This window comes from Chelonoidis abingdonii, chromosome 10 (assembly GCF_003597395.2).
Source record: "Chelonoidis abingdonii isolate Lonesome George chromosome 10, CheloAbing_2.0, whole genome shotgun sequence".
NCBI lineage: Eukaryota > Metazoa > Chordata > Testudines > Testudinidae > Chelonoidis > Chelonoidis abingdonii.
This window is the reverse complement of record NC_133778.1, coordinates 69,298,093-69,320,680: the sequence shown is the minus strand read 5'-3', so window position 1 is coordinate 69,320,680 and position 22,588 is coordinate 69,298,093. Positions and strand designations below refer to the sequence as shown.

Here is a 22,588-nt window from a genome sequence, read left to right as displayed (position 1 = left end):
GATGCAGAGCATCATGCCAACGAAAAGATGCGGAACTTCGTAGTAACAAAGACAGCAACTTTTTACATCTTCACAGCACTGCACAGATATTTAAGGGCCAATTTCGATAGTCATAGAATCACAAACTTTAAGGTCAGAAGGGACCATTATGATCGTCTAGTCTGACCTGCACAACGCAGGACACAGAATCTCATCCACCCACTACTGCAATAAACCCCTAACCTGTGTTTGAGCTACTGAAGTCCTCAAATCATGGTTTAAAGATTTCAAGGTGCAGAGAATCCTCCAGCAAGTCACTTGTGCCCCATGCTGCAGAGGAAAGTGAAAAACCTCCAGGGCTTCTGCCAATCTGCCCTGGAGGAAAATTCCTTCCTGACCCCAAATATAGCGATTAGCTAAACCCTGAGCACGTGGGCAAGACTCAACAGCCAGACACCCAGGAAAGAATTCTCTGTAGTAACTCAGATCCCACCCCATCTAACATCCCATCACAGGCCATTGGGCATATTTACCGCAATATCAAGATCACTTAATTGCCAAAATTAGGCTATCCATCATACCATCCTCCAAAACTTATCAAACTAAGTTTTGAAGCCGATATTCTTTTACTATCCACTGCTCCCTTGGAAGGCTGTTCCAGAACTTCACACCTCTGATGGTTAGAACACTTGTGTAATTTCAAGTCTAAACTTCCTAGTGTCCAGTTTATATCCATTTGTTCTTGTGTCCACATTGGTATTGAGTTAAATAGTTCCTCTCTCCTCCCTGGTATTTATTCATCTGATATATTTAGAGAGCAATCATATCTCTCCTCAGCCTTCTTTTGGCCAGGCTAAACACGCCAACCTCTTTGAGTCTCTTTTCATAAGACAGGTTTTCTCCCCATTCCTCAGATCATTCTTAGTACCCTCTCTGTACCTGTTCCAGTTTGAGTTCATCCTTCTTAAACAGGAGACCAGAACTGCAAACAGTATTCCAGATGAGATCTCACAAGTGCCTTGTATAACGGTACTAACACCTCCTTATCTCTACTGGAAATACCTCGCCTGATGCATCCCAAGACTGCATTAGCTTTTTTCACTGCCGTATCACGCTGGCAGCTCATAGTCATCTTGTGATCAACCAATACTCCAAGGTCCTTCTTCTCCTCTGTTACTTGCAACTGATGAATCCCTAGCTTATAAAAGAAATTCTTGTTATTAATCCCTAAATGCACGACCTTGCACTTTTCACTATTAAATTTCATCCTATTACTATTACTCCAGTTTACAAGGTCATCCAGATCTTCCTGTATGATATCCCGGTCCTTCTCTGTATTGGCAATTCCTCCCAGCTTTGTATCATCTGCAAACTTTATTAGCACACTCCCACGAAGATGATCATATTTTCAAAATAACAGGAGTACCATTTTAGTGGCAACAGTTTTACAGTTGTGAAATATTCTGGTGTGCTGCATTTCTGTCTGTTTTCTTTGATCTTTTCTCCTGAGTGAGAGAAGCTCCACCTGGAACAGCTCTGCCTCTTCCCTTTGAACCCCCCCTACTTCTTGCTTCCCTCCTCTCTGTGGTTCTGTTGACTACAGAGAGGAGGGAAACAACAGACAGAGGGACTGTCAGTTACATCTCCTTCAGCAGCCCTCTGCCCCTGAGGCGCAAGAGCAGGGGTTTATGATGACTTGATTGGAACATTGACTCATTAGACTCATATTGCAATGGTGTTGCCTGACAAATCATGATAAACTTTGGCCTTGAACAACAGTTGGCATTAAACATGCTTACTCTGTGATGACAATGAAACAGGTATAAAAGTATTTTGTATCAGGAGAGCAATATGACTTGAACAAATATTTTGTCATTTTGAAAACCTGACAGTTAAACTGGGACATATCAGGTGTCTTGAAAGAAGTTCTCAAGACACTAAATGAAAAACCAAGACTATCCTAGTAGAACTGCAACACACAGTTCTTATTTTATCTTACACTGATATTTCATTCTGAACATCTCAAAGTGTTTTACATACATAAACTATAGAGCCGGATCTCATCATCAGCCTCTTTGGAAGGTGGAAGAGCAACTGCAGAACTGTTTCGGACAGGAAGTGAAATTGAACAGTGTGTTCAGGGGAACCTGCACAAGAGGATTCATACAGGGATTATGCTGGAATTGAGCCAGCCCCTTTGTGCCAACAGTTCAATTCACTTGGAAATGACCATGGCATCATATGAAAACTCATGGAATCTTTAATAGGACAAGTGGTCTGGACCTTGGTTTTACTTATCTGAAACTCCGCACTGTGACCTGGGTTCAGTTCTGACTCGGAGGGGAAACTTCACTCACTGAATCACTAACTCAAGTACTGACCTGGCCCAAACCTGCTTGGCTTGTGAAATCTAAAGGATAGCTGCCAAACATTTGTGTGCTCCTCTTTAGTTTCGCACTGTGATTCACTGCAGACTGGTATACTTGGGAAAGCTTTTCCCTGAAAGCCTTACTGGTCTCCGAAGGTTGTGTGATCATTCCTGACATAGCTAGCTAAATAGCTAGCTCACGATTTACACCTCTTCTCCAGAGTCTTTTACACAACAAATAGGGGCAATAATTGCCAGTGGCTTTTGAAGATTAAATGCATGAGGCTGCAGACTCTTAGTACAATACTCCCAGCATCATTCTTCACTCCGGATCCTAAGTACTTTCAATTTCTCTCTGTATCATTGTAATGAAACAGATTGAGAAATGGATCTCCATATATGAATTGATTACTAGATTCTTTTAATTAAAATGGAACACTTTCCTAGAATATGGCATGACCACAAAGGAGAAAATGTTTGCATAGAAAAAGAAAGATGAGAAAATTCCTGAGTCTCCCAAAAATAATTCATTTGTTGTGTTGTCAGAACTGGTAGTCTGAGTGTTGGATTTGAAGTCTATAATCAGCATAAACTTCCTCAAGAGAAGTCATTTTAAGTTTCCTTCACTCTATTTTTATATCAAAGATTTTTTTATATATTACAATTAACTCCAGCCAGAGGCGTATGCCAAAGTTATCGAGCACTTGGGGATGGTCTCCAAATCTTTATATTAAGCAAAATATATCAGTTAACAGTCTGTTCTCATCTGATCATTTAGTTGTATGTTGTTTTCCTTTCCTATAGTCTGTGGCTATGTCTTCTCTTTCTAGGCCATGATCCTACAATGACGTCTATCTATTGTAAGATTGGGTCCTTAGAGTATAAATAAACTCCTCATGGCAAAAGCCATACCTTTTATACTTGTACAGCCCTTAGCACATTGTGAGTGCTGCTGTTTTGTGATCCCATATCATTGCTCTGAGTCTTCCAACCATTTGTTCAAATTGGTAGACCAATAGGAAAGTGTAACCAAGTGGTGTGCATTCCAGTAGGGAGGGTCAAAAACAGACACAGCAGGAATTTACTGCGCAGTCCAGTAGCGTCAGAAGAGAACTAAGACTTTCAGAGTGCCATTGATTACAGATAGGGTTGCCAAGTGCCTGTTTTTTGACTGGAACATCCAGTCAAAAAGGGACCCTGGTGGCTCCAGTCAACACTGCTGACCAGACCGTTAAAAGTCTGGTTGCCAGCGCAGGCAGTCTCCCTACCTGACTTCGTGTGGCTTCCAGAAGCGGCAACGTGTTCCTCCTGCTCCTACGTGTAGGGGCAGCCATGGAGGCTCCACACACTGCCCCCACCCCAAGCGCTGGCTCAGCAGCTCCCACTGGCCACAGCCAATGGGAACTGCAGGGGCAATGCCTGTGGGCAGGGCTGGGCATGGAGCTAGAGGGACATGCCGCCCTTCCCAGGAGTTGCCTGGGGTAAGCACCGCCCGGAGCCCGCACCCCTCACCCCGTTCTGTACTCCAAACCCCTGCCTAGCCCTGAGCCCCCTCCTGCACTCTGAACTCTTTGGCCCCAGCCTGGAGCCCCTTCCTGCATCCCAAACCCCTTATACCTGGCCCCACCCCAGATGGAGCCCTCATCCTCTCCCACACCCCAACCCCCTGCCCCAGCCTGGTGAAAATGAACAAGTGAGTGAGGGTGGGGGAGAGTGAGTGACAGAGGTAGGGGGATGGAGTGAGCAGGGGAGGAGCTTGGAGAAAGGGTGGGGAAGGTGAAGGGCTTTGGAGAAGGGGGTAGTGAAGGGTGTTCGGTTTTCTACTATTAGAAAATTGGCAACTTTAATTAGAGTTGAGGTGCATCTAAGACCAGTTAGGTCATCCCACCTAAAAGTTAGTCCTCGAGCTGCCTCTGGAGGATTGGAGGGTGGGGATGGCTATGATTTTCTCTGAATTAGTTCTTCATTCCTCCCAGTGACCCTTAGATTGATCCTGACCAAGATTTACCATATGTATCAAATATGAATTATTTATAAACAGCACCTGAGGATTCTATTTCCAGTATCACTAAACAGAGACACAGTCCTAACAGCTGTAGATACAATATGGTTGCATCACTGAAATTTGATTGTTTTCTTAACCGACCACTTGGAAAACAGTTTAAGTAATGGGTCAACTCCAGGCTTTTGCTACTTGCTCATGGTGTACACCATAATAAAACCTTGGCTTTGCTCAGTTGATCCATTGTGCTGTGATCAGTAATGGATTTATAAGGGTCTGACAGTATTGGGGAAAAATGGAAGCCAGAGATTGATTTGTATATTGTAAAAAGGACATGAGCAGAGAAGGAAGGAAACAAAAAAGGTTGTAGATGATATTATTTCAGTGAGGAGTGGTGAAAACATTCTAGAGCAGAAGTCCCCAAACTGTGGGGCACACCTCCCTAGGGGGGCATGGAGGAACATTCAGGGGGGTGCAGCAGGGCCCAGGCCAGCCCCCATTGGGGATGGGGAGCAAGCGCCATCCAGCCCCACTCTGCTGTGGCCTGGTCCTCCAGATGTGTCCCTGGCTCCTGGTCCCACTCCTAGCCTCAGTGCCCATCTGTGGCCCTGGCCTTGGCTCTGTTCCCATTCCTGGCCCCGCCCCCAGCCCCAGATTCGGCCCCAGCCTCGGCCTCCTTACACCTGTCTGAGTCTCTGCCACACCCCAGGAGCTGCAGCCCCATTCTCAGCCCTCGGGGGAGATGGATGGGGTGGGGGTGGGGTGGGGAACAACTGTGAAAATTTGAGGACCACTGCTCTAGAGGATGTGATTACAGATGTTCATGAGAAATACAGGTGGTCCATTTGAAAAGGGAATTTATGTGGGTGAGTTGTTGTCATGGTTACAGGGCTACCTGTACCGATTTCCCCTTTCTGATCTGTCCAAGTAAACTCACTCAGGTCTTAGACCTTCTGCCTTTACTTAGCCTGGTGCCAAATTACACAATTGTCCCATCCTTAGACCAGCCCTTGGGCTACTGTGCCCTGTGTATCAACTGTGCGTAGCCAGCAGGTCCGACTGAGCGGGATATCTGCAATTCTTACCTTTGGGAGTCTGTAACCAGTGGTGAATATAGTGATCAGACAGCCTTCTGAAAACAAAGGAACAAAACATTTAAAGAAAACTAGTTTTTAAAATAACAAACACTTTGCACTTATTTATCTTACCTAAAGACTCTGATGGTAAGCAAGGCAGGTCTGACTTCTTCAGATACCCCAATGGGTGCCATGAGACCCAGTCTGGTTTCCCTGGACAATCCCCTGGGAATTCCACAATCTCTTTAGTAACCTATTCTAGCACTTAACTATCATTATAGTTAAGCAGTTGTTCTTAATATCTAACCTAAATCTCCCTTGCTGCACATTAAGCCAATTACATCTTGTCCTACCTTCAGTGAACATGGAGAACAATTGATAACCATCCTCTTTATAATAATCCTTAACATATTTCAAGACTGTAAACCTAGAGTGCATTTTAAAACCTGCGGCACAGAGTCTCAGAGCCTGGGCCTTCAGATTCAGGTTTGTGGGACTGATGCTATGGCGCTAAAAATAGTTGTGCAGACATTTGGGCTTGGGCTAGAGCCTGTGCTCTGAAGCTTTGGGAGACGGTGGGCTTCAAAACCTGAGCTCCAGACTGAGCTGCAATATCTACAGTGCTGCTTTTAGCGCCGTAGCACGAGGTTGAATCTGTAGATCTAGGTTCTGAGACTCGTTGCCACAGGTTTTTAAAATGCAATGTGAGCATATCATCAGCCTTCTTTTCTCAAGACTAAACATGCCCTTTTTAAAAACCTTTCTTCATAGATTGTTTTCTAAACCTTGTATCATTTTTGTTGCTCTTCTCTGGACTTTCTCAAGTTTGTCCACATCTCTTAAAGAGTGGTGCCCAAAACGGGACACAATACTCTAGCTAAGGCCTTTCCAGTGCCAACTAGAGTGGAACAATTATTCTCCATGTTTTACATAACAACACTGCTGTTAATACGCCCCAGAATGATATTCACTGTTATGAACTGCATGTTGTTGATTTCAGATGCCCAAAAGGATTAATACAGCAGAATATCATTCGTTCTTATTTAATGTCATACCTAAGACATTTTTGCAGAATGCTTCACAGCAAATTCCAATCTCTACAGGCAAATACAGTACAACTAAAATGCAGCATGTAAGTTTTAGCATTTTATACAGGTAGCATCTGTTTATGTTTTAAGGCAAGGATGGAAAGTTTTAAGCTCGCCAAGTTTCTGGGAGAATGACCGAGCATGGGGAAATCAATAGACATAGGAAGAAAGGTGTAATTGTTTTGGGAACATGTATTTATGGCATGCATTACAGAGAGCTCAAACTGAGCTTTTACCAAAGGCTTTTTTTGTTTTGACTAACTGCACGCAACAGAGGACACTAAACAGGAAGCAACTGGAGAGTGAAACAGTTCTGTCATCCCTCAGTAATTCATTAAGCTTTAAAAGCAGCAAAGAATCCTGTGGCACCTTATAGACTAACAAACGTTTTGAAGCATGAGCTTTCGTGGTGAATACCCACTTCATCAGATGCATGTAGTGGAAATTTCCAGGGGCAAATTTTGCTACCCTAAAAGCACATAGTCATCTTACATCTTACACATTAATCAAAGAAACAGTGACTTCTAATCTCTGAAGACAGATCTTTACTAGACAGTCTTTGAAGGGAAGACATTCAATGTAAATAGATAAGACGAAAGGCTACCCTTGCAATTAAGTTTTACTAAATTTAGACCTGACAGGATGAATCAAAGAGGAAGCCTTTAGTTGTTTAGTTTTTAAGCCCATGTTGAGTCTGGGAAAATCAAGCTCGAAGGTAAAGCAATATTATGGTGGAAGACATTGGCTTCCCTAAAAACCCCTTTGATACTGACACATTAAGGCACAGTCCCATTTAGAGGTACATGGGCCACGTATCTGCAATGGTAGTTTCCTTTAGATGTACCTTATGTAATTCATTTATTGCATAGCTAATTCCCAAAGCTCAATCCTGCTTTTAGAGAGGGAATGATTGAAAATCCTCCTAAACTTTGAGAGAGTTCAGATCCGAATTTTGCCATCTGGGCCCATCTCTGCTGTTAGGGAAGCTCTTAACACATTGGAGCAGACTGAGAAACCCATTTCTGAAATACTCTGAAACATGTTGAATTGTGAACAGAGGTGGCTGAACTAACTTTTAAGTAAAAAATAAAAAGCTTTTAGAACAATACAAAAATATTTATATTAATTTTCCATCAGAATTAAAGTTTTGATTCAAATCAAAATGTTGTTTCTCCCTCTTTCCTTTTTTCTTCACTGGAAAAGAGGGAGAACCCCAAAGCTGAACTTTTTGTTTGAATTTGATGGTTTTTATTTAAAGAAAAATTCTGTTAATTTCAAACGCAACTTTTTTTCATTTCTTTCAAATTTTTGTTGCAGAAAATGTTTATTTTTGACCAACCTTAAGTGTGATTTTAAACTGATCACAATGATAAAAAGGGAAACAAGTTTGTTAGAATTAAAACAACATTGTTTAGGACATCATTTTGTTCGTTTAGCATTTGCTGATGCAGTGATCCAGAATTTGAAGGGAAAAGGGAAGATTTCTGATTATGAAACCACCAAGACTTTTGATTAGCCCTAAGCCTACTGATATTGCGAGAGAGAAATTAACCTGTAGGGAGAGATCTGGACCGGCTCTGGGTCTGCATAGATGCTTTCACTAGGAGTTTAAGATTGAAAGAGACAAACTCTCTCAATAATTTCTGGCTTTTTTCACAGGTTGCTATGATTCTCTGCTAAAACATTAGCAAGATGCAGAGTGAGTGGCCATAATTCTCTCCATATGTTTTAACAATAGCCGTGGTCTAAGTCAAACCATTTTAGCAGAGATTAGTTAGTATCTGCCAGCACTCACTGTCCTGACTCCTAGACACTAACAGCCTGCCAACTGTGATCCACCTGTCTCCCTTCTGAGTAGGGAGAGAGCTCCTTTATGTGCTCCCTTAATTGGCTTGTTTAAGGTTAATGAGGCCACCTGTTCTGACTGGCTGAGTCACCAGTGAGGCTCAAGTGTTTCAGCCCTAGACAAACTGGAGAGAGTAAAAATCTCACCCTCCCAAATTTTGCTCCCATGGGCTCGCAAGACTTTGCTAGACTCCAAATTAGTATCAGGACTCAATACAAACCCACTGCACTCAGCACTGGTTTCTAGGACAACCTACATAGGCTTCTAAGTGTTGTGTGTCACGAAATCCAATCAGCCAAATATGCCTTTTAATTGACCACAGTGACTTTAACTGGGTCAGAGTAACAACAACAAGACTAAAATAACTGCAAAAAATGAATTGTTTGCATAGCAAGAGAATCCTTATGTACAAGCTACATCTGGTGCCTCCAACCCTGCTCTTGTTGCAAAGTGGCTACCAAGTGACCAGTCTTTTGAGTTCTGTAACATAATTTTCTAGACTTTAAAGATACAGTAGCCACACACATACACCCAGCCGTGCTAAAAGCTCTCAATAGTTCAGTAAACATCCCCTCTTCTTGATGAGGACAATGGTGTTTGTCCTGGTGGAGGAATCAAGGCGGGTTGTTTCTGGCCCAACAGGTTTCCTTCATGAAGCTCTGCACACTCAGTCACAGACACACTTTGACAGGCTTTCCAGTTGCTTGATCTAATGCCTAGTGGTGCGGTGTCATCATATATCCACTCCTTGTTCCTGAAGCATTTCTAGTAGGTTCCAGATTTCATACATCCACCCTAATGGAAATGCACTCAGACACATCACTGGAGCAACTTTTCATTCATATTTAAACCAAGCCTTACTTATTAATATTGTCAGGGCTGGGGAGAAGCTGGTCCCAGAGTGTGAGGACCTAGGGAGGTGACTTATTTTTAAATTGAGACAGTCCTGTGGATTGCAGCTGCAGGTTTTAGTGAGGTCGTTGATTTTTTTCCAGGTGATATTTGTTTCCTGTGCTGTCTCTTAGTGGGATTTTTGACCTCTGAAAACGTGTTCCTTCCATGAAATTCATGCAAGCAGAAATATGGGATTTTCCCAAGGCTGACTAACAAGTGCCAAGGTGCACAACTGAACATGCTGCCAGTACCACAGCTCTAGACTGATGGGCTTCAACCGTGTAAGACATCTTCCTCATACAGGGAGGTATGAAAACTGGCCATGACTGTCGACTGTGGGAAGCAAAGCTTTAAGATTGTCTGTCTTTTAAAAATATTTATCCTGAAATTTGTAAATTATAATGAAACTCATTTTCACAGCATTTGTAGAGTTGCTCCAGCCAATGCCCTGCCGTTTCAGTGCCAGTCTGTTCCCATATAGTATTGTAGTGGGCAAGCAAGTAAGAAGTGTAGCAGTAAACATTCAGGTGTGTTAACAGTGAAAGCACCTGAAACCAGTACATAAGTCACTGGGTGTTTTGTTTATTTGCAAAATCTCCTACTTGGCTGTAATTGGGCATCATTTACATTGCATGGGTGTGTAAAATCTATTCAGCCAGTCAAATTAAAATCAATTGACTATATTGTTAATCTTCACTGATTAGCATCAGAAACTAGGGTCCCCTGATTATTTGTGTTGCTATCAAATCAGAGAGGCAGGTTGAGCCAGTACAGGTGATCAACCTGGAGTTGGCTGCTGTAGCGTTGTGGCTGCCTGACTTTCTTCACCTTTCCTGGGATGATCTGGGGGAGATTTTTCTGCAATGGGGTAATTGACAGGGGTTTTAAAAATTGTTAGATTTAAATAAGCACACGTAAAAGACTCCTTATCTCAGGCATGGCCACCAATTACAATTACACTACAAAAATTATTACAAAGGCAGAGCGTATTGCCTCACAGTTCCTCCACATACAAACACAGTCATTAGTCAACAAAAACACATTACAAGTCAAATCAAAATCTCCTCATCCCTCAAATTCCCATAACAAAGCGTATCCCCAACCACTATCCCAAATGCCAACCCAGACAGATGGATTTTGCAGCATGCCTGGAAAGTTAACTCAGGCCACGTCTACACTACCTGATTAATTTGAATTTGTTTAAACCGATTTTATAAAACTGATTTTATAAAATCGATTTAGTGCGTCCACACTAGGATCCTGAATTTGAATTTGTGCGTCCATGGTCCAAGGCTAGCGTCGATTTCAGGAGCGGTGCACTGTGGGTAGCTGTTCCACAGCTATCCCATAGTTCCCACTTCCTGGTTGAGAGCCCAGTGCTGATGGGGCAAAAAAACATTGTCCCGGTGGTGCTGGTACAGCCTCACCCCTCCCTTTGTGAAAGCAGCAGCCAACCATTTCGCGCCTTTTTTCCTGGGTGAAGAGAGCAAACGCCATAGCACAGCAAGCATGGACCCTGCTGAGACCATGGACCCTGCTGAGATCAGTAACGCAATCGTGCAAGTGTAAACACCTCGCGCACGATCGCGTGCTGTCTATGCTGAGCCATGAACTGCAAATTCAGGAGAGGAGGGAGGAGGGAGGAGGAGGCAGCTACGACAGCGCACCGACGAGAGTGATGCGATGACGACATGGAGACTGAATTCTCCCTAACCGCGGGACCCAGCATTTTGGAGCTACTGCTGGTAATGGGGCAGCTTCTACCCATTGAACGCCGATTTTGGGCACGGGAAACAAGCACAGACTGGTGGGACCGCATAGTTTTGCAGGTGTGGGACGATTCCCAGTGGCTGCAAACTTTCGCATGCGTAAGAGCACTTTCTTTGAACTTTGTGACTTGCTTTCCCCTGCCCTGAAACGCCATAATACTAAGATGAGAGCAGCCCTCACAGTGGAGAAGCGAGTGGCAATAGCCCTCTGGAAGCTTGCAACTCCAGACAGCTACCGGTCAGTCGGGAATCAATTTGGAGTGGGAAAATCTACTGTGGGGGCTGCTGTGATGCAAGTAGCCAAAGCAATCGTTAAGCTGCTGCTACGAAGTTTGTGACTCTGGGAAACGTGCAGGTGATAGTGGATGGCTTTGCTGCAATGGGATTCCCTAACTGTGGAGGGGCCATAGATGGAACCCATATCCCTATCTTGGCCCCAGAGCACCAGGGCACCCAGTACGTGAAACCGCAAGGGGTACTTTTCATGGTGCTGCAAGCACTGGTGGATCACAAGGGACGTTTCACCAGCATCCACGTGGGATGGCCAGGAAGGGTTCATGACGCTCGCGTCTTCAGAAACACAACTCTCTTTAAACGGCTGCAGCAAGGAAATTACTTCCCAGACCAAAAATAACAGTTGGCGATGTTGAGATGCCTGTCGTTATCCTGGGTGACCCAGCCTACCCCTTGATGCCATGGCTCATGAAGCCATACACAGGCAGCTTGGACAGTGGTCAGGAGCTGTTTAACTACAGGCTGAGCAAGTGCAGGATGGTGGTAGAGTGTGCATTTGGCCGTTTAAAGGGTCGCTTCCGATCATTACTTACTCGCTCAGACCTCAGCCAAACCAATGTCCCCATTGTTATTGCTGCTTGCTGTGTGCTCCACAATCTCTGTGAGAGTAAGGGGAGACCTTTCTGGCTGGGGGTGGGAGGCTGAGGCAAATCACCTGGCCGCTGACTACGAGCAGCCAGACACCAGGGCGATTAGAAGAGCACACCAGGAGGCGGTGCGCATCAGAGAAGCCTTGAAAAGTAGTTTCAGCACGGGCCAGGGTATGGTGTGACTGCAGTGACTGTTTCCCCTTGATGAACACTCCCGCCTCTATTGACTCCCTCTAAGCAACCCACCCTCCCCTTTACTTACAGCTTGCTGAAGGAAATAAAGTCAGTATATTTTAAAAATCATTTATTCTGTATTAAAAGTCATTTGGTATTGCTTAAAAATCATGAATTCTTTCTTAAAAGTCATTCCCTGTAAGAAACCACCCTCCCCTTTGGATGTATTCTTGATTAAAAAGTAATTAATAAAAAGAGGCACAGAATTATCTAGGTATCCCTGCATGGTGTGGTTTGGGAGGAGGATCGGAGGAAAGGAAAAGCCCATTAAGCACATTTCAGCTTAATGTCAGCCTTTTGGTTGGGCTGTCCATGGGGGAGGAGTGGGCTGGTGCAGAAATCCTTCCCCACGCGTTCTAACACGTCTGGGTGAGGGAGATATGGAACGTGGGGAGCTTTGAGGGTGGTTAAACATGGGCTGCAGTGGCACTCTGTAACCCGCTGCTGTTCCTGAACATCCACCATGCGCCTGAGGATCTCAGTTTGATCACGCAGCAGCTCCAGCGTTGCATCACGCCACCGCTGATCTTCCTGCCTACCACTTCTCTGTCATCTTCTCCTGCCGCCACCTCTCATCTCGAGCGTCTCTCCTATCCTCCCGGTCACTGGCATCTTTCCTGTATTTTGCTATCACTTCCTTCCAATCATTCTGATGAGCTCTGTCACTGCGGTTACTTCCATGATTTCTGAAAACATTTCATCTCGAGTTCTCTTTCTCCTCCGCCTTATCTTAGCTAGCCTTCCGATGGGGTACCAAGGACAGACAAGTGTGCAGCTGCATGGGGAGAGAAAACAGGGAGAGAAGTATGTAAAAAGATACATTTTACAGAACAATGCTTGTAGTCTTTCACAGTGGATAAAACTATGCACCTTACATAGCACATGTGATTTCACTACAAGGTCGTTTTGCATCCTTTAATAATGATTGCCTGTGTCCCTGGTCTCTCAGAGCACACTGCAGACGCAGGTCCCGGTCCTGGCATCATAATTCAGCTTCCATGCGGCCATGGTAAGGCTTTATGTTTGACTTCTCCAGGGTTTATATCCACAGTGACCTATCATGCCTTGTTCCTGTTAAGAGGAACCAGTAACCCCAAACCCGCTCTTTCCCCTCCTCCCACACTGCATGGCTGCTATCAGGTAAGCTAATTGTTATGCATCTTCCTCCTCATCCTCCCCCCCCCCCCCCAACCGCGTGGGCTGCTAGCTGGGAAGATTCCCTGCTCGGCAAACACAGAAAGCCCAGCGCAACCTTCCTCCCCCCCACAGTCAAGCTACGGGCAAGGCATGAGTAAAGCGGCAGCACAGTAGGAAAAATCGCCATGTTTGCCCCCCTAATAAAAAAAAATTCCTCAATTTCCACAGGTTACAATGAATGATATAACTCTGGTGAGAATAACAGCGGAAGATGCAGAACGTATGTTTCTTGACTGCGAGCAGTGTCCAGGCGCTTACGCAGCTGTGCTTTGTGAAGCAATGATTGCCGAATTACTTGATGCATGCCTGGCGGGGGAAAGTCTCATACAATGGGGGACCGGATAAGGCCGCCTTGCCCCGAATCTACTGAAAAGGCTTTTTGAGTACCTCCAATATCGATTCATGGAGATTTCTTGGGAGGATTTTCACTCCATCCCCAGACATGTTAACGAACTTTTCCTGTAACTTTACTAGCTGCGAATGAATGACAACCCTGATTGACAACCCCTGCTTGCCAAATTAATCATTAAAAAAACGCTTGTTTAAACCTGTTTTAAATTTAGAAATGTACACTCACCAGAGGTCCCTTCACATGGCTTCACTGTCTGGGATAGTGGCTGGGTGGGCTGGGAGGTTAATTCAGGGGTCACAAAAAGCTCCTGGCTGCTGTGGGTAATTGAGAGCTGTTGTGATATCAGCAATGTCTTCCTCTTCGTCTTCCTCATCTTCACCCTCAGCAGAATCCTCAGCCACGGTTGATATCGCAACCACGGCATCTGAATCAACGGGCAAGGGGTGGGGTACTGGTTGCACAGCCCCCAAATTGCATGCAGCTCAGCATAGAAGCGGCATGTTTCAGACCTGCTCCAGACCTTCCGTTTGCCTCTCTGGTTTTCTGGTATGCCTGCCTCAGCTCTTTCACTTTTATTCTGCACTGTACTGAGTCCCCTGTGTCCTTTGCAATCATAGACTTTGAAATCTTTCAAATATTTTCTCATTTCGTTTTCGACAAACGGAGTTCTGTGAGCACTGTATCCTCCCCAGATAGCGATGAGATCCAGTACCTCTTGTGTGGTCCAGGCTGGTGCTCTTTTTCTATTCTCAGGAGACTGCATTGTTACCTGTGCTGATGAGCCCTGCGTGGTCACCTGTGCTGATCAGAGCTCCACGCTGGCCAAACAGGAAATTGAATTCAAAAGTCCGCGGGGCTTTTCCTGTTTACCTGGCCAGTGCATCGGAGTTCTGACTGCTGTCCAGAGCGGTCAGTGGTGCTCTGTGGGATACCTCCCGGAGGCCAGTAACTTCGATTTCCGTCCACACTACCATAATTCCGATTTAGTAAAATTGATTTTAGGGTTACTCCTGTGGTTTTGATGGAGTACAGAAATCGATTTAAAGAGCCCTTTAAATCGATTTACAGGGCGGTGTAGTGTGGACGGGTGCAGCGTTAAATCGATTTAACGCTGTTTAAATCGATTTAACGGCGTAGTGTAGACCAGGCCTCAGTCAGGCTGTTTCAGGTGAGGAATGGGAATGGAATTTGAAGTTGAGGAGCTGTCACACACAATGCTCTGCCAGCAGTTGTCTTTTGGATGTACTGTACCATAGATTCATAGATTCTAATGCCAGAAGGGACCATTGTGATCCTATAATGTGACCTCCTGTATAGCACAGGCCATAGGACTTCCCCAAAATAATTCCTGGAGCATATCTTTTAGAAAAACATACAATCTTGATCTAATTTACCACGACCCTCGGTAGGTTGTTCCAATGGTTAATTACTGTCATTGCTAAAAATTTAAGCTGCGTTTGCAGTCTGAATTTGACTAGCTTCAACTTCCAGTCATTGGATTGTGTTATACCTTTGTCTGCTATATTGAAGAGACTATTATTAAATGTGTGTTCCTCATGTAGGTACTTACAGACCGTAGTCAAGTCATCCCTTAGCCTGCTCTGTGTTAAGCTAAACAGATAGACTCAAGGAGCTCAATCACTGTTACACTTGTTTTCTAATCCTTCAGTCATTCTTGTGGCTCTTCTCTGAACCCTCTCAAGTTTATCAACCTCTTTCTTGAATTATGGGCACAGTTCTACCAGTGCCAAATATAGAAATAAAATAACCCCTCTATTCCTATTCAAGAAACCTCTGTTTATTCATCCCGGGCTCACGTTAGCTTTTTTTGGACACAGTGTCACACTGGGAGCTCCGGGTGTGAACATAGGGTCTCATTCTTCACTGCCTCATACTTCTGAGGGTACGTCTATACTGTGATTTAAAAAAAAAACTGTGGCACACAGTCTATTTCCAGTTCAGCTGAGTTGGGCTTGGGCTGTGGGTCTAAAAGTTGCAATGTAGACCTTTGGGCTCAGACTGGAACTTGGGCTCTCAGACTCAGCTCGGCCAGGGAAAGGAAAGGAACATTATTTTCTTTGACACTCTGGATATATGTGGATTGTAATTATGTTTCCCTAAAATATTGTTTGATTGTGGTTAGGAGTCCTCAGCATATTATTCCTCATAATATAGAGATGTGTGAACTAAACTAAGCTCATTCTGTCTTCTGGTTCAGCGCAGTTCCTCCTTATCATTCAGCTGTCACTAAAAACTGTAAGTAAAATCCCTTTTGAGTAGCATTTCATCTTCTTTGGAAAGTTGCTTATGGTGCTAACTCTTCATGTGTCATGGAGATTTATGTTTGTGATCTAAAATAGTCTGGTAAGACAATATATTCTTTGAACTAAGGTAGACATGGGAATGGAGACCAGGATTCCTGTGTTTTAATCCTGCCTAAGGCCACAAGGCAATTCAGTGGCAAAGATAAGTCACTTAGAGCCGCTGTGGAACCCTTATTCACACTGACAAGTGCATATTCATAAACATAGTCCCACTGAACTCCTATTTGTCAGGAGTGTGTGGGACAGCAACATGGGTCATTTTTGTCTACCCTTCCACATTACTGAGTACAAAAGGGAAGGCAGAGCTTTTGAATAGAATATAGTCAGTGGGAGAGTGAATAAGAACTGATGTAGGTAGAGTGGAATGGTGCAAAGCCTTTGAATGTGGAGCCTGATAGATGGAATCACAGCCCATCTTATACAGGAGCTGTTTATTAAAGAAAAGAGATACAAACAAGAGTCACAACAAAGAAGCTTCCACACAGCTTGAGTCCTTGTTTTGTCTCCCTTGTTTACCAGGGAACACACTATGTGCAAAGTCTTGAATTGGGCTGGTACGCGCCTATACATCATACTCTCTCAGTTGTCCACCATCTTACCTCACTTCTTTCCAGCCCTTATTGTTACCATTGGCTAATCAGAGCCAATGATAGCAAAATTCAAAAGTTCTGGGATATGAAAGCCCCAGCTCAGGAAGTTGCTTCGCCAGCAGCTGTCTGCAAGGGGAGCAAGAGGAGGGGCTGCCACCACCAGCCTTTTCCTGTTCCTGTGGGTGAACAATCGCAGGAAGAGTCAGCAGTGGAAGGTCCTTGGGAATAGCATTGAGGGGCTTCTGCTGCAGAGAAGAGTACCTGCTGTCTGCCTGCGGTCTGCAGCCAGGGAGGAGCAGCTAGTGAGGAAGAAAAACAGCCCAGGAAGGGAAGAAGACACACCAGGATCAACACAATCCCCAGACCTGCCAAGTTGAGAAGAATCCACACTGGCACAGGGAACCGAAGACCTGCCACGCTTCCTAGCAGGGACCAGAGACTCCTAGCACATGGGACCTGAGGCAATTCACACACCCAGTAAGGGACTAGAAAGCTTCACTGTGTCCAGTGACTTAATTGGAGACCCCTAGAATGGGACCTGAGACCCTCAGTGGAGCATTTACTACTTGGTGAAAGGCAGGCTGTGTTCGACTATCACTATCCACTAAAGGTTTCTACCAGGAAGAGATGCCTTAATTTGTTCTTGAAATTTTATTGGCCGAAATTCTATTGGCTGAAATTCACCCCATTCATAATCTCTGTATCTTGAGGTGGTGACCATCTCAAATGAGGTGACATCTGCCCAACACTGTAGTATCTGAGCATGTTAGTGGGCAGAGCTATTGTTCCCCAATTTGACCCTTGCCCTGCCCAAGACTCTGTGTAATGCACAGGGACATCTAGTGGCTGAATTGTGCATTGCGGGTAAAGATTGCATTACATGAGAACCTTGAATTTGATGCAGAAGCACAGATGAGAGATTACTATAAGGGAGTACCATGGTCACAGCTGCAGGAGTGGATGCTGATTTCAGCAGCAGCATTTTGTGTAGCCTGGGAGAAGGCCAGGTGAGTTACAGGGAAAGGCCAGAGAAGGAGGTTGCAGTAGCTGAAGCAAGTGATGACTGAACAAAGGATTTTGCAGTAGGAATGCAGAGGACCGGATCGGTATATGGTTATATGGTTAAATGTATGTTTGTCAGTTCATTTTGTGTGCACACACCTTCCTTTTTACACAGCACTAATAACCATGGAACATCTGTTTGCCTCTGTAAATCAATACAAACCCTGTAAAAACGTACCTTAGAAAATAATTTGAAAATGTTAACCTTTTGTTTTAGTATTTAATAAATATAGTTAACAAACTTAATGACATGTTTGATTACTGCAACTCATGCCTCTGGGCCCTGTGGGAGGCAGAAGGTGGGGCATATCAACAAGAGCAGTCAAGACTCTCTACTCACCATTGCATTTGTTACTTTAAACAAATCCTACATGGATCTAGGAAAAGCCAGTGTGCACAGAAAACAGCATTCAAGTAAAAATTGACTTGGGACCAGATTGTTCCTGTAGGTGGATAATTTCTGTGCAGGGGCAGAGTTTCTGTAATATTTTTAATTGAGGCCAAGAAAGATTTTTAGCCATCCATGGAGCTAGTAATGAGTTCATCTCAGAGCACTGAACTGGTACTTAGGAGATCCAGTTTCTAGTCCTGGCTATTCCATGAGGGGTGACTTTTGGCAACCCACTTAACTTCCCTGTGTCTCACTTTCCCCCGAAGAATGGGGCTAATGATACTTAGCTTCCTTTGTGAAGTACTCTGAGATCCCTGTATATAAAGTGCTATAGAAGAGCTAATTATTATTACTAATAGTTCCCAATGATTCCCCAAGTTCTACAATGGAACAGGAATATATAGAGATTAGTTTTGAAAGAAATTCTAGAATAAAATTTCTTCATGCAAACTGTTTGTCAAACAATTGTAAATAACACATAAATTCATAAAAATCGTAACCTCTTTCTGGATAATTGGCAAACAGGAAAATGGTTACATTTGTGTGAGGCATTATTTTCAATGAATATTTCACCCTGTTACACAAATTGGGGTGCTGTATTTCTTAACAATCGTAAGAAACATTTGTTTCCTAAACAGTTCTTTTTGGCTCAGCTTTCTCAAGGTTTGCTATCTGCCTCCTAGCTCTTGCATGCTGTGGAAGTGAAAAGAACTGGTTCAGTGTCATTTCATATATCCTTCCATCATCTGAAAAAACTTCAACTAGGTCATCACAGAATCTTCGCTTCTCCAAAGAGAATTAGCTCATTTTCTCCAACCTGTCCTTGTGACTTCAGATTGTGTGATCTAGTATTATCTGCTCTGTTCCCTGGAGGACAATTAGATGAACTATTAAAAGAGGACTTTCAAATTGACTCAAGATAGGCCAGAAACATACTTGGCCTGTATTTCTGTTGCTATAGCTGAAGATCCTTATATTACTGTGTTGGCTTTCTTACATGCAGGCCAGCTTTCCTTCCTGCCTGATACTTCAGTGATGACGTAGTGGTTTTGGTATTGTTATGGTGGGTGAAATAATCACAAGGAAGAATGAATATGCTCAAATCTAGAGTTTGATTTTTTTTACTATGAAAACTGAACTGGACCTATATCACTCTACAATTCAGCCTGGGAAATATTAATTATGGCATATCCCTATGTTCATGCTGAATTGCGCCCAGCCACCTCATCCCCAGGGGAGGCAGAATTCCGCCTAAAGCTTCCTATTTGTTCCTGGGAAGCATGCCCATTGCTACAGCCTTTCAGCATCTGCAGCAAAGTCCTTTCTACATGTCAGACTGCTTAGGACAGGACTTGTTGTTCCCTTGTTGCTTAGGGGTTCAAGAGAGAGGACACTTTTTTGCTTTCTTCTCCTCTTACATGCCCTTCGAAAGCCAGACACATTCTTCTTTGAGTGATTGCACATGTGCATTCCATACGTGGTGTCAGTGTACTCAGTGCGTGGCCGTTGGAAATGTTTTCCCTCAGCAGTACTCATTGGGCAGTTTGAGCTCCCCCTGCGGCTGTGCACCACTGCATGCAGGTATAAAGAGCAGAGCCACCTCTAGCCCAGCTCATTTCCTTTTTACTGCCTGTGATGGTTGTTGGAACGCTGTTCAATGCCAGAACAGAACAGTTCTCTCTCACCTTTGTAAATGGTGTGTGTGTGTGTGTGTGGTTAGTCTAGTCTTCATGTTAGGATAGTTAGTAAATTTTAGTTGTGTTTTAAAAAAAGTTTTTCGGATTTGTTGTTTTCCCCATTTGGGGGAGTTTTCTATTCACAGTGCCAAGGTATACTCTGGCCACTGGGCTTTGGGGGAAGCACACAGAAAGGACCAGTGCCAGATTTGCAGGGAGGTCAGGCCTAGGATGAAGAAGGCTGAAATTTCTGCTAAAGGAGGCAGTGCTCCGGCCACTGTTGGAACTGTCACAGTCTGAATTGGTGTTGAGTGCTGCAACATCAGTGAGAAGCATGCCTCTAGCTTTAGTGGAATCCTAGCACCATTCTCCTTCACCTGTACTGAGGAAGAAATACAAAACTTCCATAGAGGCTCAAGCCAGGGGAAGGTCTCCACCCTGTAAATCTGATACGAAGAGCAGGATCAGCCCCACCATGGTCAGAGGAAGGAGAATCTTTATTGTTGGACTCTGAGGTGGGATCTTACATCTCATAACCCCAAAGCAGGACCTGCTAGTTTCCTCAAAGATCCTCTCTTCTGACTATGGGACCTGCCATCTTAATGTGGCCAGGACAGTGGGGCCCTGCCCTGTAACACTGGCCATTTTGAAACCCTTGAGGGTTTCCTCCAGATAACTTTAAAGTTTATCAGAAGTTGTTAAAAGTGTGACTGGGCATACAGATGGAGGTGGTCAGGAAGTCCTCACATCACCTGATAGACATTTTATTATCAGTGTGTTTGTGACAGGTTGGACTAGGCCCTGAGGTCCCCTGTTGGAGGCCTTGTGGCCGTGCCACACCACGCCCCAGAAAAGGGCAGTAGCGAGGTCCTCCAAGCTGCCTAGAGCAGCTGTGTGGGAAACAGCCCATCAGGGCCCAGCAGGCTCATATAAAAAGAACTGCAGGGATAGACTGAGGTCAGTTCTTTGCTAGACCTGTTGTAGAGTGGATTGTGCTCCAGGCTGACTGCTGGGACTCCACCAGGACAAGGCCCTGAGGCAAGGGTGAAGAATGTGTGGGAGCCATAGGGAAGTGGCCCAGGGAATTATAGCAGCAATCCATTTTATTTAAAGGGAAATTGTTGACAGCTGCCTGGGCTGGGACTTGGAGTAGAGGGTGGGTCTGGGTCCCCCCCACCAGTCACTGGGAAAGTGGCCTGGACTTTGAGGCACCCCGGAAGGGGGACTGAATCAGGGCCGGCTCCAGCTTTTTTGCCGCCCCAAGCAGCAAAGCGGGGGAGGGGGAAGATAAAGCTGTGATCGGTGGCACTTCGGTGGCAGCTCTACCGTGCTGCTTTATTCTTCAGCGGCAATTCGGTGGTGGGTCCTGTCATAAGTAGATAGGTAAGGTAAGGGTTAAGTTTCTTTTACCTGGAAAGGGTAACCAAACACCTGACCAGAGGACCAATCAGAGAACTGGATTGTTTAAATTGTTTCCCTTTGGTATCACAACTTTTAGTAGATATTTAGAAGATGAGTTAGAAGAAAATTTGTTTAACTCATAAGCCGAAGAACACACAACAGACCCGAGTATACAAATTCCAAGGCTCTTAAAAGAACTGCAGGGACTTGGACTGAGGTCAGTTCTTTGGCTAAGACCTGTTGTAGAGTGGAATGTGCCTCAGGGCTGACTTGCTGGACTTCCACCAGGACAAGGCCCTGAGGGCAACGAGTGAGATGGTGGGGGACCAGGAGTGGCCCAGGAATATTAGCAGCATCCATTTTATTTAAAAGGAAATTGTTGGACAGCTGCCTGGAGCTTGACTTGGAGTAGGAAGTGCGTACTAGGGTCCCCCCACCAGTCACTGGGAAAGTGGCCTGGGCCTTTGAGGCACCCACGGGAAGGGCGCGATTGAATCAGGGCCGGAACCAGCTTTTTTTGCCGCCCCAAGCAGGCCAAAGCTGGGGAGAAAGAACGGAAGATAAACTGTGATCGGTGGACACTTTACAAGTGGCAGCTCTACCGTGAACCTATATGCTTATATTTCTTCAGCAGCAATTCGGTGGTGTGGTCCTTTCATAGGTTAGATAGTAAGGTAAGAGGGTTAATTTCATTTTACTGGAAGGGTCAACCCAAACACCTGACCAGAAGGACCATCAGAGCAAACTGATGTTTAAAAGTCAGGGCAGGATTCTGATATATCGGAAGTCTTTTGTATGTTCCTCGGCTATGAGAAACAACGTTTTCTTCTAACTCCATCTTATCTCAAATATTACTACTAAAAGTCTGTGAGTCAAAGGGAAACAAAGTAATTCGGCATATGAGTGACTTGTGTTGTATTTACAAGATGTGATTCTGGGTCTTTGTTCCTCGCATGTGATGGACAAGACTATCTTGCTAACCCAACTTCTTCTCATTCTAACTAAAACCTGGTACAAAACGGAGAATAACAAAGTAAAATCGGCTATGATTACTTTGCTTTCCCTTTGTCTCACGACGAATCTTTACCATGTCATAGTTATAATTCCTCGATTTGACCTTAGATCGTCAAATATGAAGGTCATAGCATGAAGTCCTCTAACTTATCTCCAGCTTAGATCTGATAGCTGCCACAGGTCAGAATTGAATAGGCCGCCCCCCGTTCACTCTCCTGGTGTCACACCCTTCCCTGGCGGGGGGGACCCCGAAACCGTTCTCTGCTCCCCAGCGATAAGCGTTCTTTTCCCTTCAGACAATTGAGAATCAAAATACCAACAGACTGGCTTTGCCCGTTCCCCTTTCAAATAGTGTGATGGGAGACAGCAATAACCTGTACAGAGGTTTCAATTTTCTCTGCGCTTTACTAGAAAAAGAACTTCCACCAAGTTTTGAAAAAG

The 22,588-nt window shown here is 44.5% G+C and overlaps 1 protein-coding gene across 6 annotated transcripts in view; it reads left to right on the top strand.

Annotated features, from left to right (window-relative positions):
- Window positions 1-22,588, top strand: part of KALRN (kalirin RhoGEF kinase) — an 833,042-nt gene that overhangs the window by 247,156 nt on the left and 563,298 nt on the right. The window lies entirely within an intron of this gene.